Source organism: Phyllobates terribilis, unplaced genomic scaffold (genome assembly GCF_046119375.1).
Source record: "Phyllobates terribilis strain yellow unplaced genomic scaffold, ASM4611937v1 Scaffold_682__1_contigs__length_827410, whole genome shotgun sequence".
NCBI lineage: Eukaryota > Metazoa > Chordata > Amphibia > Anura > Dendrobatidae > Phyllobates > Phyllobates terribilis.
In genome coordinates, this window is record NW_027363442.1 from 789,936 (window position 1) to 802,976 (window position 13,041).

Sequence of the window (13,041 nt, forward strand, 5' to 3'; positions counted from 1 at the left end):
AGTTATGCAGATCTAAAACGCGTGGATTGCAGCAGCAGCAAGCCGAAAAGTGCAGGCATGTAAGGGATCTAGAGGTTGACAACATGTCTTCTTAACGGGAGTCCAGGAGCTCATCTCCACAAATGGACTTTTCAGGATCCTTGGGTGGCTCCGTAGTTTGAAACCAATTCTGGTTATCGCTTCTCGGCCTTTTGGCTAAGATCAAGTGTAGTATCTGTTCTTATCAGTTTAATATCTGATACGTCCCCTATCTGGGGACCATATATTAAATGGATTTTTAGAACAGGGAGATGGAAAAAGAGCTTGCTCTGTCCACTCCACGCATTGACCTGGTATTGCAGTATCTCCAGGACCGGTGCACCCCTTCTTTAATGCAGTTTCTAAAATCAGAAAGAATTGAATTCAATGTTTTTTGTTCATTTTGCTTGTTTGTCGGATTTTGGGATGGACTCTTTGGCTTTGCTTTTCTTCTCCTCATTGGATTTTTCATGTTCAAAGTTGCAGAAGCCAGATTACAAGCTCATTTTGGTTCAACTTCAGCAACTGTGCATTGCATTGCCATGTAATGTGATGCAATGCTATCTTTCTAGCTCTCCCTTTTTACTTCCTTTTGGATAAACAGACATATTAGGCAAGCATTTTGGAGCTTTCACCTAAATAACTACAGGTGGTGAGATAAGCTGCACAATATAATTGACCTTTCAGTATATTGTTGCACACACACCATCTATTTAGCAAATGCCCTTGTTATCAACAGCAGCCTTTTAAACTCACCTGAGCTAACAGGTATGTGCGCTGGTTACTCTGCTGCGCTTAAAATTTCTTTTTTGGTTTGCTACAATGCCTTTTCTGAAACGTTGTCTCCTTCTGCTGGAACACTGACTTCTTTCATTTAATGCCTGCAGACTATAAAAGAGAACCCAACCCAAAAAGTTTGGTTGATTAGTCTGTGGCATTCTGTTAAACTGTTGCTTATGGCGGTCTCTGTGAGCTTCTCAGCGACATTCAGCCAGCCAGGTATCCTGCCTGCAGTAGATGGAATGTGGCAATGGAACGCTGGCTGCGCGTGTCATAATAGGCTCTGAGCCTTTATATACCTGTGCACAGCAGCAGCCACCTTCAGTCTGCTGCTGGACAGCCAGCAGCAGCAGCAGCAGGAGAGGTATGTAATCAGGAGCCCTCCTGCTAAGGGTAGACAGCTGCTCGTTCCACCCCACCCCCCGCCTTAATTGGTTCTCCTCCCTTCCAACGGTGTTGAGGCGGGTGGGAACAGCAGGGGGTGAAGGTGCTGTGTTTAAAGAGGTGGAGTTATGCAGATCTAAAACGCGTGGATTGCAGCAGCAGCAAGCTGAAAAGTGCAGGCATGTAAGGGATCTAGAGGTTGACAACATGTCTTCTTAACGGGAGTCCAGGAGCTCATCTCCACAAATGGACTTTTCAGGATCCTTGGGTGGCTCCGTAGTTTGAAACCAATTCTGGTTATCGCTTCTCGGCCTTTTGGCTAAGATCAAGTGTAGTATCTGTTCTTATCAGTTTAATATCTGATACGTCCCCTATCTGGGGACCATATATTAAATGGATTTTTAGAACAGGGAGATGGAAAAAGAGCTTGCTCTGTCCACTCCACGCATTGACCTGGTATTGCAGTATCTCCAGGACCGGTGCACCCCTTCTTTAATGCAGTTTCTAAAATCAGAAAGAATTGAATTCAATGTTTTTTGTTCATTTTGCTTGTTTGTCGGATTTTGGGATGGACTCTTTGGCTTTGCTTTTCTTCTCCTCATTGGATTTTTCATGTTCAAAGTTGCAGAAGCCAGATTACAAGCTCATTTTGGTTCAACTTCAGCAACTGTGCATTGCATTGCCATGTAATGTGATGCAATGCTATCTTTCTAGCTCTCCCTTTTTACTTCCTTTTGGATAAACAGACATATTAGGCAAGCATTTTGGAGCTTTCACCTAAATAACTACAGGTGGTGAGATAAGCTGCACAATATAATTGACCTTTCAGTATATTGTTGCACACACACCATCTATTTAGCAAATGCCCTTGTTATCAACAGCAGCCTTTTAAACTCACCTGAGCTAACAGGTATGTGCGCTGGTTACTCTGCTGCGCTTAAAATTTCTTTTTTGGTTTGCTACAATGCCTTTTCTGAAACGTTGTCTCCTTCTGCTGGAACACTGACTTCTTTCAGTTAATGCCTGCAGACTATAAAAGAGAACCCAACCCAAAAAATTTGGTTGATTAGTCTGTGGCATTCTGTTAAACTGTTGCTTATGGCGGTCTCTGTGAGCTTCTCAGCGACATTCAGCCAGCCAGGTATCCTGCCTGCAGTAGATGGAATGTGGCAATGGAACGCTGGCTGCGCGTGTCATAATAGGCTCTGAGCCTTTATATACCTGTGCACAGCAGCAGCCACCTTCAGTCTGCTGCTGGACAGCCAGCAGCAGCAGCAGCAGGAGAGGTATGTAATCAGGAGCCCTCCTGCTAAGGGTAGACAGCTGCTCGTTCCACCCCACCCCCCGCCTTAATTGGTTCTCCTCCCTTCCAACGGTGTTGAGGCGGGTGGGAACAGCAGGGGGTGAAGGTGCTGTGTTTAAAGAGGTGGAGTTATGCAGATCTAAAACGCGTGGATTGCAGCAGCAGCAAGCCGAAAAGTGCAGGCATGTAAGGGATCTAGAGGTTGACAACATGTCTTCTTAACGGGAGTCCAGGAGCTCATCTCCACAAATGGACTTTTCAGGATCCTTGGGTGGCTCCGTAGTTTGAAACCAATTCTGGTTATCGCTTCTCGGCCTTTTGGCTAAGATCAAGTGTAGTATCTGTTCTTATCAGTTTAATATCTGATACGTCCCCTATCTGGGGACCATATATTAAATGGATTTTTAGAACAGGGAGATGGAAAAAGAGCTTGCTCTGTCCACTCCACGCATTGACCTGGTATTGCAGTATCTCCAGGACCGGTGCACCCCTTCTTTAATGCAGTTTCTAAAATCAGAAAGAATTGAATTCAATGTTTTTTGTTCATTTTGCTTGTTTGTCGGATTTTGGGATGGACTCTTTGGCTTTGCTTTTCTTCTCCTCATTGGATTTTTCATGTTCAAAGTTGCAGAAGCCAGATTACAAGCTCATTTTGGTTCAACTTCAGCAACTGTGCATTGCATTGCCATGTAATGTGATGCAATGCTATCTTTCTAGCTCTCCCTTTTTACTTCCTTTTGGATAAACAGACATATTAGGCAAGCATTTTGGAGCTTTCACCTAAATAACTACAGGTGGTGAGATAAGCTGCACAATATAATTGACCTTTCAGTATATTGTTGCACACACACCATCTATTTAGCAAATGCCCTTGTTATCAACAGCAGCCTTTTAAACTCACCTGAGCTAACAGGTATGTGCGCTGGTTACTCTGCTGCGCTTAAAATTTCTTTTTTGGTTTGCTACAATGCCTTTTCTGAAACGTTGTCTCCTTCTGCTGGAACACTGACTTCTTTCATTTAATGCCTGCAGACTATAAAAGAGAACCCAACCCAAAAAGTTTGGTTGATTAGTCTGTGGCATTCTGTTAAACTGTTGCTTATGGCGGTCTCTGTGAGCTTCTCAGCGACATTCAGCCAGCCAGGTATCCTGCCTGCAGTAGATGGAATGTGGCAATGGAACGCTGGCTGCGCGTGTCATAATAGGCTCTGAGCCTTTATATACCTGTGCACAGCAGCAGCCACCTTCAGTCTGCTGCTGGACAGCCAGCAGCAGCAGCAGCAGGAGAGGTATGTAATCAGGAGCCCTCCTGCTAAGGGTAGACAGCTGCTCGTTCCACCCCACCCCCCGCCTTAATTGGTTCTCCTCCCTTCCAACGGTGTTGAGGCGGGTGGGAACAGCAGGGGGTGAAGGTGCTGTGTTTAAAGAGGTGGAGTTATGCAGATCTAAAACGCGTGGATTGCAGCAGCAGCAAGCCGAAAAGTGCAGGCATGTAAGGGATCTAGAGGTTGACAACATGTCTTCTTAACGGGAGTCCAGGAGCTCATCTCCACAAATGGACTTTTCAGGATCCTTGGGTGGCTCCGTAGTTTGAAACCAATTCTGGTTATCGCTTCTCGGCCTTTTGGCTAAGATCAAGTGTAGTATCTGTTCTTATCAGTTTAATATCTGATACGTCCCCTATCTGGGGACCATATATTAAATGGATTTTTAGAACAGGGAGATGGAAAAAGAGCTTGCTCTGTCCACTCCACGCATTGACCTGGTATTGCAGTATCTCCAGGACCGGTGCACCCCTTCTTTAATGCAGTTTCTAAAATCAGAAAGAATTGAATTCAATGTTTTTTGTTCATTTTGCTTGTTTGTCGGATTTTGGGATGGACTCTTTGGCTTTGCTTTTCTTCTCCTCATTGGATTTTTCATGTTCAAAGTTGCAGAAGCCAGATTATAAGCTCATTTTGGTTCAACTTCAGCAACTGTGCATTGCATTGCCATGTAATGTGATGCAATGCTATCTTTCTAGCTCTCCCTTTTTACTTCCTTTTGGATAAACAGACATATTAGGCAAGCATTTTGGAGCTTTCACCTAAATAACTACAGGTGGTGAGATAAGCTGCACAATATAATTGACCTTTCAGTATATTGTTGCACACACACCATCTATTTAGCAAATGCCCTTGTTATCAACAGCAGCCTTTTAAACTCACCTGAGCTAACAGGTATGTGCGCTGGTTACTCTGCTGCGCTTAAAATTTCTTTTTTGGTTTGCTACAATGCCTTTTCTGAAACGTTGTCTCCTTCTGCTGGAACACTGACTTCTTTCATTTAATGCCTGCAGACTATAAAAGAGAACCCAACCCAAAAAGTTTGGTTGATTAGTCTGTGGCATTCTGTTAAACTGTTGCTTATGGCGGTCTCTGTGAGCTTCTCAGCGACATTCAGCCAGCCAGGTATCCTGCCTGCAGTAGATGGAATGTGGCAATGGAACGCTGGCTGCGCGTGTCATAATAGGCTCTGAGCCTTTATATACCTGTGCACAGCAGCAGCCACCTTCAGTCTGCTGCTGGACAGCCAGCAGCAGCAGCAGCAGGAGAGGTATGTAATCAGGAGCCCTCCTGCTAAGGGTAGACAGCTGCTCGTTCCACCCCACCCCCCGCCTTAATTGGTTCTCCTCCCTTCCAACGGTGTTGAGGCGGGTGGGAACAGCAGGGGGTGAAGGTGCTGTGTTTAAAGAGGTGGAGTTATGCAGATCTAAAACGCGTGGATTGCAGCAGCAGCAAGCCGAAAAGTGCAGGCATGTAAGGGATCTAGAGGTTGACAACATGTCTTCTTAACGGGAGTCCAGGAGCTCATCTCCACAAATGGACTTTTCAGGATCCTTGGGTGGCTCCGTAGTTTGAAACCAATTCTGGTTATCGCTTCTCGGCCTTTTGGCTAAGATCAAGTGTAGTATCTGTTCTTATCAGTTTAATATCTGATACGTCCCCTATCTGGGGACCATATATTAAATGGATTTTTAGAACAGGGAGATGGAAAAAGAGCTTGCTCTGTCCACTCCACGCATTGACCTGGTATTGCAGTATCTCCAGGACCGGTGCACCCCTTCTTTAATGCAGTTTCTAAAATCAGAAAGAATTGAATTCAATGTTTTTTGTTCATTTTGCTTGTTTGTCGGATTTTGGGATGGACTCTTTGGCTTTGCTTTTCTTCTCCTCATTGGATTTTTCATGTTCAAAGTTGCAGAAGCCAGATTACAAGCTCATTTTGGTTCAACTTCAGCAACTGTGCATTGCATTGCCATGTAATGTGATGCAATGCTATCTTTCTAGCTCTCCCTTTTTACTTCCTTTTGGATAAACAGACATATTAGGCAAGCATTTTGGAGCTTTCACCTAAATAACTACAGGTGGTGAGATAAGCTGCACAATATAATTGACCTTTCAGTATATTGTTGCACACACACCATCTATTTAGCAAATGCCCTTGTTATCAACAGCAGCCTTTTAAACTCACCTGAGCTAACAGGTATGTGCGCTGGTTACTCTGCTGCGCTTAAAATTTCTTTTTTGGTTTGCTACAATGCCTTTTCTGAAACGTTGTCTCCTTCTGCTGGAACACTGACTTCTTTCATTTAATGCCTGCAGACTATAAAAGAGAACCCAACCCAAAAAGTTTGGTTGATTAGTCTGTGGCATTCTGTTAAACTGTTGCTTATGGCGGTCTCTGTGAACTTCTCAGCGACATTCAGCCAGCCAGGTATCCTGCCTGCAGTAGATGGAATGTGGCAATGGAACGCTGGCTGCGCGTGTCATAATAGGCTCTGAGCCTTTATATACCTGTGCACAGCAGCAGCCACCTTCAGTCTGCTGCTGGACAGCCAGCAGCAGCAGCAGCAGGAGAGGTATGTAATCAGGAGCCCTCCTGCTAAGGGTAGACAGCTGCTCGTTCCACCCCACCCCCCGCCTTAATTGGTTCTCCTCCCTTCCAACGGTGTTGAGGCGGGTGGGAACAGCAGGGGGTGAAGGTGCTGTGTTTAAAGAGGTGGAGTTATGCAGATCTAAAACGCGTGGATTGCAGCAGCAGCAAGCCGAAAAGTGCAGGCATGTAAGGGATCTAGAGGTTGACAACATGTCTTCTTAACGGGAGTCCAGGAGCTCATCTCCACAAATGGACTTTTCAGGATCCTTGGGTGGCTCCGTAGTTTGAAACCAATTCTGGTTATCGCTTCTCGGCCTTTTGGCTAAGATCAAGTGTAGTATCTGTTCTTATCAGTTTAATATCTGATACGTCCCCTATCTGGGGACCATATATTAAATGGATTTTTAGAACAGGGAGATGGAAAAAGAGCTTGCTCTGTCCACTCCACGCATTGACCTGGTATTGCAGTATCTCCAGGACCGGTGCACCCCTTCTTTAATGCAGTTTCTAAAATCAGAAAGAATTGAATTCAATGTTTTTTGTTCATTTTGCTTGTTTGTCGGATTTTGGGATGGACTCTTTGGCTTTGCTTTTCTTCTCCTCATTGGATTTTTCATGTTCAAAGTTGCAGAAGCCAGATTACAAGCTCATTTTGGTTCAACTTCAGCAACTGTGCATTGCATTGCCATGTAATGTGATGCAATGCTATCTTTCTAGCTCTCCCTTTTTACTTCCTTTTGGATAAACAGACATATTAGGCAAGCATTTTGGAGCTTTCACCTAAATAACTACAGGTGGTGAGATAAGCTGCACAATATAATTGACCTTTCAGTATATTGTTGCACACACACCATCTATTTAGCAAATGCCCTTGTTATCAACAGCAGCCTTTTAAACTCACCTGAGCTAACAGGTATGTGCGCTGGTTACTCTGCTGCGCTTAAAATTTCTTTTTTGGTTTGCTACAATGCCTTTTCTGAAACGTTGTCTCCTTCTGCTGGAACACTGACTTCTTTCATTTAATGCCTGCAGACTATAAAAGAGAACCCAACCCAAAAAGTTTGGTTGATTAGTCTGTGGCATTCTGTTAAACTGTTGCTTATGGCGGTCTCTGTGAGCTTCTCAGCGACATTCAGCCAGCCAGGTATCCTGCCTGCAGTAGATGGAATGTGGCAATGGAACGCTGGCTGCGCGTGTCATAATAGGCTCTGAGCCTTTATATACCTGTGCACAGCAGCAGCCACCTTCAGTCTGCTGCTGGACAGCCAGCAGCAGCAGCAGCAGGAGAGGTATGTAATCAGGAGCCCTCCTGCTAAGGGTAGACAGCTGCTCGTTCCACCCCACCCCCCGCCTTAATTGGTTCTCCTCCCTTCCAACGGTGTTGAGGCGGGTGGGAACAGCAGGGGGTGAAGGTGCTGTGTTTAAAGAGGTGGAGTTATGCAGATCTAAAACGCGTGGATTGCAGCAGCAGCAAGCCGAAAAGTGCAGGCATGTAAGGGATCTAGAGGTTGACAACATGTCTTCTTAACGGGAGTCCAGGAGCTCATCTCCACAAATGGACTTTTCAGGATCCTTGGGTGGCTCCGTAGTTTGAAACCAATTCTGGTTATCGCTTCTCGGCCTTTTGGCTAAGATCAAGTGTAGTATCTGTTCTTATCAGTTTAATATCTGATACGTCCCCTATCTGGGGACCATATATTAAATGGATTTTTAGAACAGGGAGATGGAAAAAGAGCTTGCTCTGTCCACTCCACGCATTGACCTGGTATTGCAGTATCTCCAGGACCGGTGCACCCCTTCTTTAATGCAGTTTCTAAAATCAGAAAGAATTGAATTCAATGTTTTTTGTTCATTTTGCTTGTTTGTCGGATTTTGGGATGGACTCTTTGGCTTTGCTTTTCTTCTCCTCATTGGATTTTTCATGTTCAAAGTTGCAGAAGCCAGATTACAAGCTCATTTTGGTTCAACTTCAGCAACTGTGCATTGCATTGCCATGTAATGTGATGCAATGCTATCTTTCTAGCTCTCCCTTTTTACTTCCTTTTGGATAAACAGACATATTAGGCAAGCATTTTGGAGCTTTCACCTAAATAACTACAGGTGGTGAGATAAGCTGCACAATATAATTGACCTTTCAGTATATTGTTGCACACACACCATCTATTTAGCAAATGCCCTTGTTATCAACAGCAGCCTTTTAAACTCACCTGAGCTAACAGGTATGTGCGCTGGTTACTCTGCTGCGCTTAAAATTTCTTTTTTGGTTTGCTACAATGCCTTTTCTGAAACGTTGTCTCCTTCTGCTGGAACACTGACTTCTTTCATTTAATGCCTGCAGACTATAAAAGAGAACCCAACCCAAAAAGTTTGGTTGATTAGTCTGTGGCATTCTGTTAAACTGTTGCTTATGGCGGTCTCTGTGAGCTTCTCAGCGACATTCAGCCAGCCAGGTATCCTGCCTGCAGTAGATGGAATGTGGCAATGGAACGCTGGCTGCGCGTGTCATAATAGGCTCTGAGCCTTTATATACCTGTGCACAGCAGCAGCCACCTTCAGTCTGCTGCTGGACAGCCAGCAGCAGCAGCAGCAGGAGAGGTATGTAATCAGGAGCCCTCCTGCTAAGGGTAGACAGCTGCTCGTTCCACCCCACCCCCCGCCTTAATTGGTTCTCCTCCCTTCCAACGGTGTTGAGGCGGGTGGGAACAGCAGGGGGTGAAGGTGCTGTGTTTAAAGAGGTGGAGTTATGCAGATCTAAAACGCGTGGATTGCAGCAGCAGCAAGCCGAAAAGTGCAGGCATGTAAGGGATCTAGAGGTTGACAACATGTCTTCTTAACGGGAGTCCAGGAGCTCATCTCCACAAATGGACTTTTCAGGATCCTTGGGTGGCTCCGTAGTTTGAAACCAATTCTGGTTATCGCTTCTCGGCCTTTTGGCTAAGATCAAGTGTAGTATCTGTTCTTATCAGTTTAATATCTGATACGTCCCCTATCTGGGGACCATATATTAAATGGATTTTTAGAACAGGGAGATGGAAAAAGAGCTTGCTCTGTCCACTCCACGCATTGACCTGGTATTGCAGTATCTCCAGGACCGGTGCACCCCTTCTTTAATGCAGTTTCTAAAATCAGAAAGAATTGAATTCAATGTTTTTTGTTCATTTTGCTTGTTTGTCGGATTTTGGGATGGACTCTTTGGCTTTGCTTTTCTTCTCCTCATTGGATTTTTCATGTTCAAAGTTGCAGAAGCCAGATTACAAGCTCATTTTGGTTCAACTTCAGCAACTGTGCATTGCATTGCCATGTAATGTGATGCAATGCTATCTTTCTAGCTCTCCCTTTTTACTTCCTTTTGGATAAACAGACATATTAGGCAAGCATTTTGGAGCTTTCACCTAAATAACTACAGGTGGTGAGATAAGCTGCACAATATAATTGACCTTTCAGTATATTGTTGCACACACACCATCTATTTAGCAAATGCCCTTGTTATCAACAGCAGCCTTTTAAACTCACCTGAGCTAACAGGTATGTGCGCTGGTTACTCTGCTGCGCTTAAAATTTCTTTTTTGGTTTGCTACAATGCCTTTTCTGAAACGTTGTCTCCTTCTGCTGGAACACTGACTTCTTTCATTTAATGCCTGCAGACTATAAAAGAGAACCCAACCCAAAAAGTTTGGTTGATTAGTCTGTGGCATTCTGTTAAACTGTTGCTTATGGCGGTCTCTGTGAGCTTCTCAGCGACATTCAGCCAGCCAGGTATCCTGCCTGCAGTAGATGGAATGTGGCAATGGAACGCTGGCTGCGCGTGTCATAATAGGCTCTGAGCCTTTATATACCTGTGCACAGCAGCAGCCACCTTCAGTCTGCTGCTGGACAGCCAGCAGCAGCAGCAGCAGGAGAGGTATGTAATCAGGAGCCCTCCTGCTAAGGGTAGACAGCTGCTCGTTCCACCCCACCCCCCGCCTTAATTGGTTCTCCTCCCTTCCAACGGTGTTGAGGCGGGTGGGAACAGCAGGGGGTGAAGGTGCTGTGTTTAAAGAGGTGGAGTTATGCAGATCTAAAACGCGTGGATTGCAGCAGCAGCAAGCCGAAAAGTGCAGGCATGTAAGGGATCTAGAGGTTGACAACATGTCTTCTTAACGGGAGTCCAGGAGCTCATCTCCACAAATGGACTTTTCAGGATCCTTGGGTGGCTCCGTAGTTTGAAACCAATTCTGGTTATCGCTTCTCGGCCTTTTGGCTAAGATCAAGTGTAGTATCTGTTCTTATCAGTTTAATATCTGATACGTCCCCTATCTGGGGACCATATATTAAATGGATTTTTAGAACAGGGAGATGGAAAAAGAGCTTGCTCTGTCCACTCCACGCATTGACCTGGTATTGCAGTATCTCCAGGACCGGTGCACCCCTTCTTTAATGCAGTTTCTAAAATCAGAAAGAATTGAATTCAATGTTTTTTGTTCATTTTGCTTGTTTGTCGGATTTTGGGATGGACTCTTTGGCTTTGCTTTTCTTCTCCTCATTGGATTTTTCATGTTCAAAGTTGCAGAAGCCAGATTACAAGCTCATTTTGGTTCAACTTCAGCAACTGTGCATTGCATTGCCATGTAATGTGATGCAATGCTATCTTTCTAGCTCTCCCTTTTTACTTCCTTTTGGATAAACAGACATATTAGGCAAGCATTTTGGAGCTTTCACCTAAATAACTACAGGTGGTGAGATAAGCTGCACAATATAATTGACCTTTCAGTATATTGTTGCACACACACCATCTATTTAGCAAATGCCCTTGTTATCAACAGCAGCCTTTTAAACTCACCTGAGCTAACAGGTATGTGCGCTGGTTACTCTGCTGCGCTTAAAATTTCTTTTTTGGTTTGCTACAATGCCTTTTCTGAAACGTTGTCTCCTTCTGCTGGAACACTGACTTCTTTCATTTAATGCCTGCAGACTATAAAAGAGAACCCAACCCAAAAAGTTTGGTTGATTAGTCTGTGGCATTCTGTTAAACTGTTGCTTATGGCGGTCTCTGTGAGCTTCTCAGCGACATTCAGCCAGCCAGGTATCCTGCCTGCAGTAGATGGAATGTGGCAATGGAACGCTGGCTGCGCGTGTCATAATAGGCTCTGAGCCTTTATATACCTGTGCACAGCAGCAGCCACCTTCAGTCTGCTGCTGGACAGCCAGCAGCAGCAGCAGCAGGAGAGGTATGTAATCAGGAGCCCTCCTGCTAAGGGTAGACAGCTGCTCGTTCCACCCCACCCCCCGCCTTAATTGGTTCTCCTCCCTTCCAACGGTGTTGAGGCGGGTGGGAACAGCAGGGGGTGAAGGTGCTGTGTTTAAAGAGGTGGAGTTATGCAGATCTAAAACGCGTGGATTGCAGCAGCAGCAAGCCGAAAAGTGCAGGCATGTAAGGGATCTAGAGGTTGACAACATGTCTTCTTAACGGGAGTCCAGGAGCTCATCTCCACAAATGGACTTTTCAGGATCCTTGGGTGGCTCCGTAGTTTGAAACCAATTCTGGTTATCGCTTCTCGGCCTTTTGGCTAAGATCAAGTGTAGTATCTGTTCTTATCAGTTTAATATCTGATACGTCCCCTATCTGGGGACCATATATTAAATGGATTTTTAGAACAGGGAGATGGAAAAAGAGCTTGCTCTGTCCACTCCACGCATTGACCTGGTATTGCAGTATCTCCAGGACCGGTGCACCCCTTCTTTAATGCAGTTTCTAAAATCAGAAAGAATTGAATTCAATGTTTTTTGTTCATTTTGCTTGTTTGTCGGATTTTGGGATGGACTCTTTGGCTTTGCTTTTCTTCTCCTCATTGGATTTTTCATGTTCAAAGTTGCAGAAGCCAGATTACAAGCTCATTTTGGTTCAACTTCAGCAACTGTGCATTGCATTGCCATGTAATGTGATGCAATGCTATCTTTCTAGCTCTCCCTTTTTACTTCCTTTTGGATAAACAGACATATTAGGCAAGCATTTTGGAGCTTTCACCTAAATAACTACAGGTGGTGAGATAAGCTGCACAATATAATTGACCTTTCAGTATATTGTTGCACACACACCATCTATTTAGCAAATGCCCTTGTTATCAACAGCAGCCTTTTAAACTCACCCGAGCTAACAGGTATGTGCGCTGGTTACTCTGCTGCGCTTAAAATTTCTTTTTTGGTTTGCTACAATGCCTTTTCTGAAACGTTGTCTCCTTCTGCTGGAACACTGACTTCTTTCATTTAATGCCTGCAGACTATAAAAGAGAACCCAACCCAAAAAGTTTGGTTGATTAGTCTGTGGCATTCTGTTAAACTGTTGCTTATGGCGGTCTCTGTGAGCTTCTCAGCGACATTCAGCCAGCCAGGTATCCTGCCTGCAGTAGATGGAATGTGGCAATGGAACGCTGGCTGCGCGTGTCATAATAGGCTCTGAGCCTTTATATACCTGTGCACAGCAGCAGCCACCTTCAGTCTGCTGCTGGACAGCCAGCAGCAGCAGCAGCAGGAGAGGTATGTAATCAGGAGCCCTCCTGCTAAAGGTAGACAGCTGCTCGTTCCACCCCACCCCCCGCCTTAATTGGTTCTCCTCCCTTCCAACGGTGTTGAGGCGGGTGGGAACAGCAGGGGGTGAAGGT

The 13,041-nt window shown here is 44.9% G+C and overlaps 10 non-coding genes across 10 annotated transcripts; all 10 read left to right on the plus strand.

Moving 5' to 3' along the window:
• The first annotated feature begins 175 nt into the window (after positions 1–175).
• Positions 176–366, plus strand: LOC141235648 (U2 spliceosomal RNA). Its single transcript, XR_012301416.1, has one exon. It is a non-coding gene; the product is annotated as a U2 spliceosomal RNA (small nuclear RNA).
• A 1,115-nt stretch (positions 367–1,481) lies between these two features.
• LOC141235649 (U2 spliceosomal RNA) lies at positions 1,482–1,672 on the plus strand. Its single transcript, XR_012301417.1, has one exon. It is a non-coding gene; the product is annotated as a U2 spliceosomal RNA (small nuclear RNA).
• Positions 1,673–2,787: 1,115 nt separating this feature from the next.
• LOC141235650 (U2 spliceosomal RNA) lies at positions 2,788–2,978 on the plus strand. The gene has a single exon (XR_012301418.1). It is a non-coding gene; the product is annotated as a U2 spliceosomal RNA (small nuclear RNA).
• A 1,115-nt stretch (positions 2,979–4,093) lies between these two features.
• LOC141235651 (U2 spliceosomal RNA) lies at positions 4,094–4,284 on the plus strand. Its single transcript, XR_012301419.1, has one exon. It is a non-coding gene; the product is annotated as a U2 spliceosomal RNA (small nuclear RNA).
• Positions 4,285–5,399: 1,115 nt separating this feature from the next.
• LOC141235652 (U2 spliceosomal RNA) lies at positions 5,400–5,590 on the plus strand. The gene has a single exon (XR_012301420.1). It is a non-coding gene; the product is annotated as a U2 spliceosomal RNA (small nuclear RNA).
• A 1,115-nt stretch (positions 5,591–6,705) lies between these two features.
• Positions 6,706–6,896, plus strand: LOC141235653 (U2 spliceosomal RNA). Its single transcript, XR_012301421.1, has one exon. It is a non-coding gene; the product is annotated as a U2 spliceosomal RNA (small nuclear RNA).
• Positions 6,897–8,011: 1,115 nt separating this feature from the next.
• Positions 8,012–8,202, plus strand: LOC141235654 (U2 spliceosomal RNA). Its single transcript, XR_012301422.1, has one exon. It is a non-coding gene; the product is annotated as a U2 spliceosomal RNA (small nuclear RNA).
• A 1,115-nt stretch (positions 8,203–9,317) lies between these two features.
• On the plus strand, positions 9,318–9,508 carry LOC141235655 (U2 spliceosomal RNA). Its single transcript, XR_012301423.1, has one exon. It is a non-coding gene; the product is annotated as a U2 spliceosomal RNA (small nuclear RNA).
• A 1,115-nt stretch (positions 9,509–10,623) lies between these two features.
• On the plus strand, positions 10,624–10,814 carry LOC141235657 (U2 spliceosomal RNA). Its single transcript, XR_012301425.1, has one exon. It is a non-coding gene; the product is annotated as a U2 spliceosomal RNA (small nuclear RNA).
• Positions 10,815–11,929: 1,115 nt separating this feature from the next.
• Positions 11,930–12,120, plus strand: LOC141235658 (U2 spliceosomal RNA). Its single transcript, XR_012301426.1, has one exon. It is a non-coding gene; the product is annotated as a U2 spliceosomal RNA (small nuclear RNA).
• Positions 12,121–13,041: the final 921 nt, after the last annotated feature.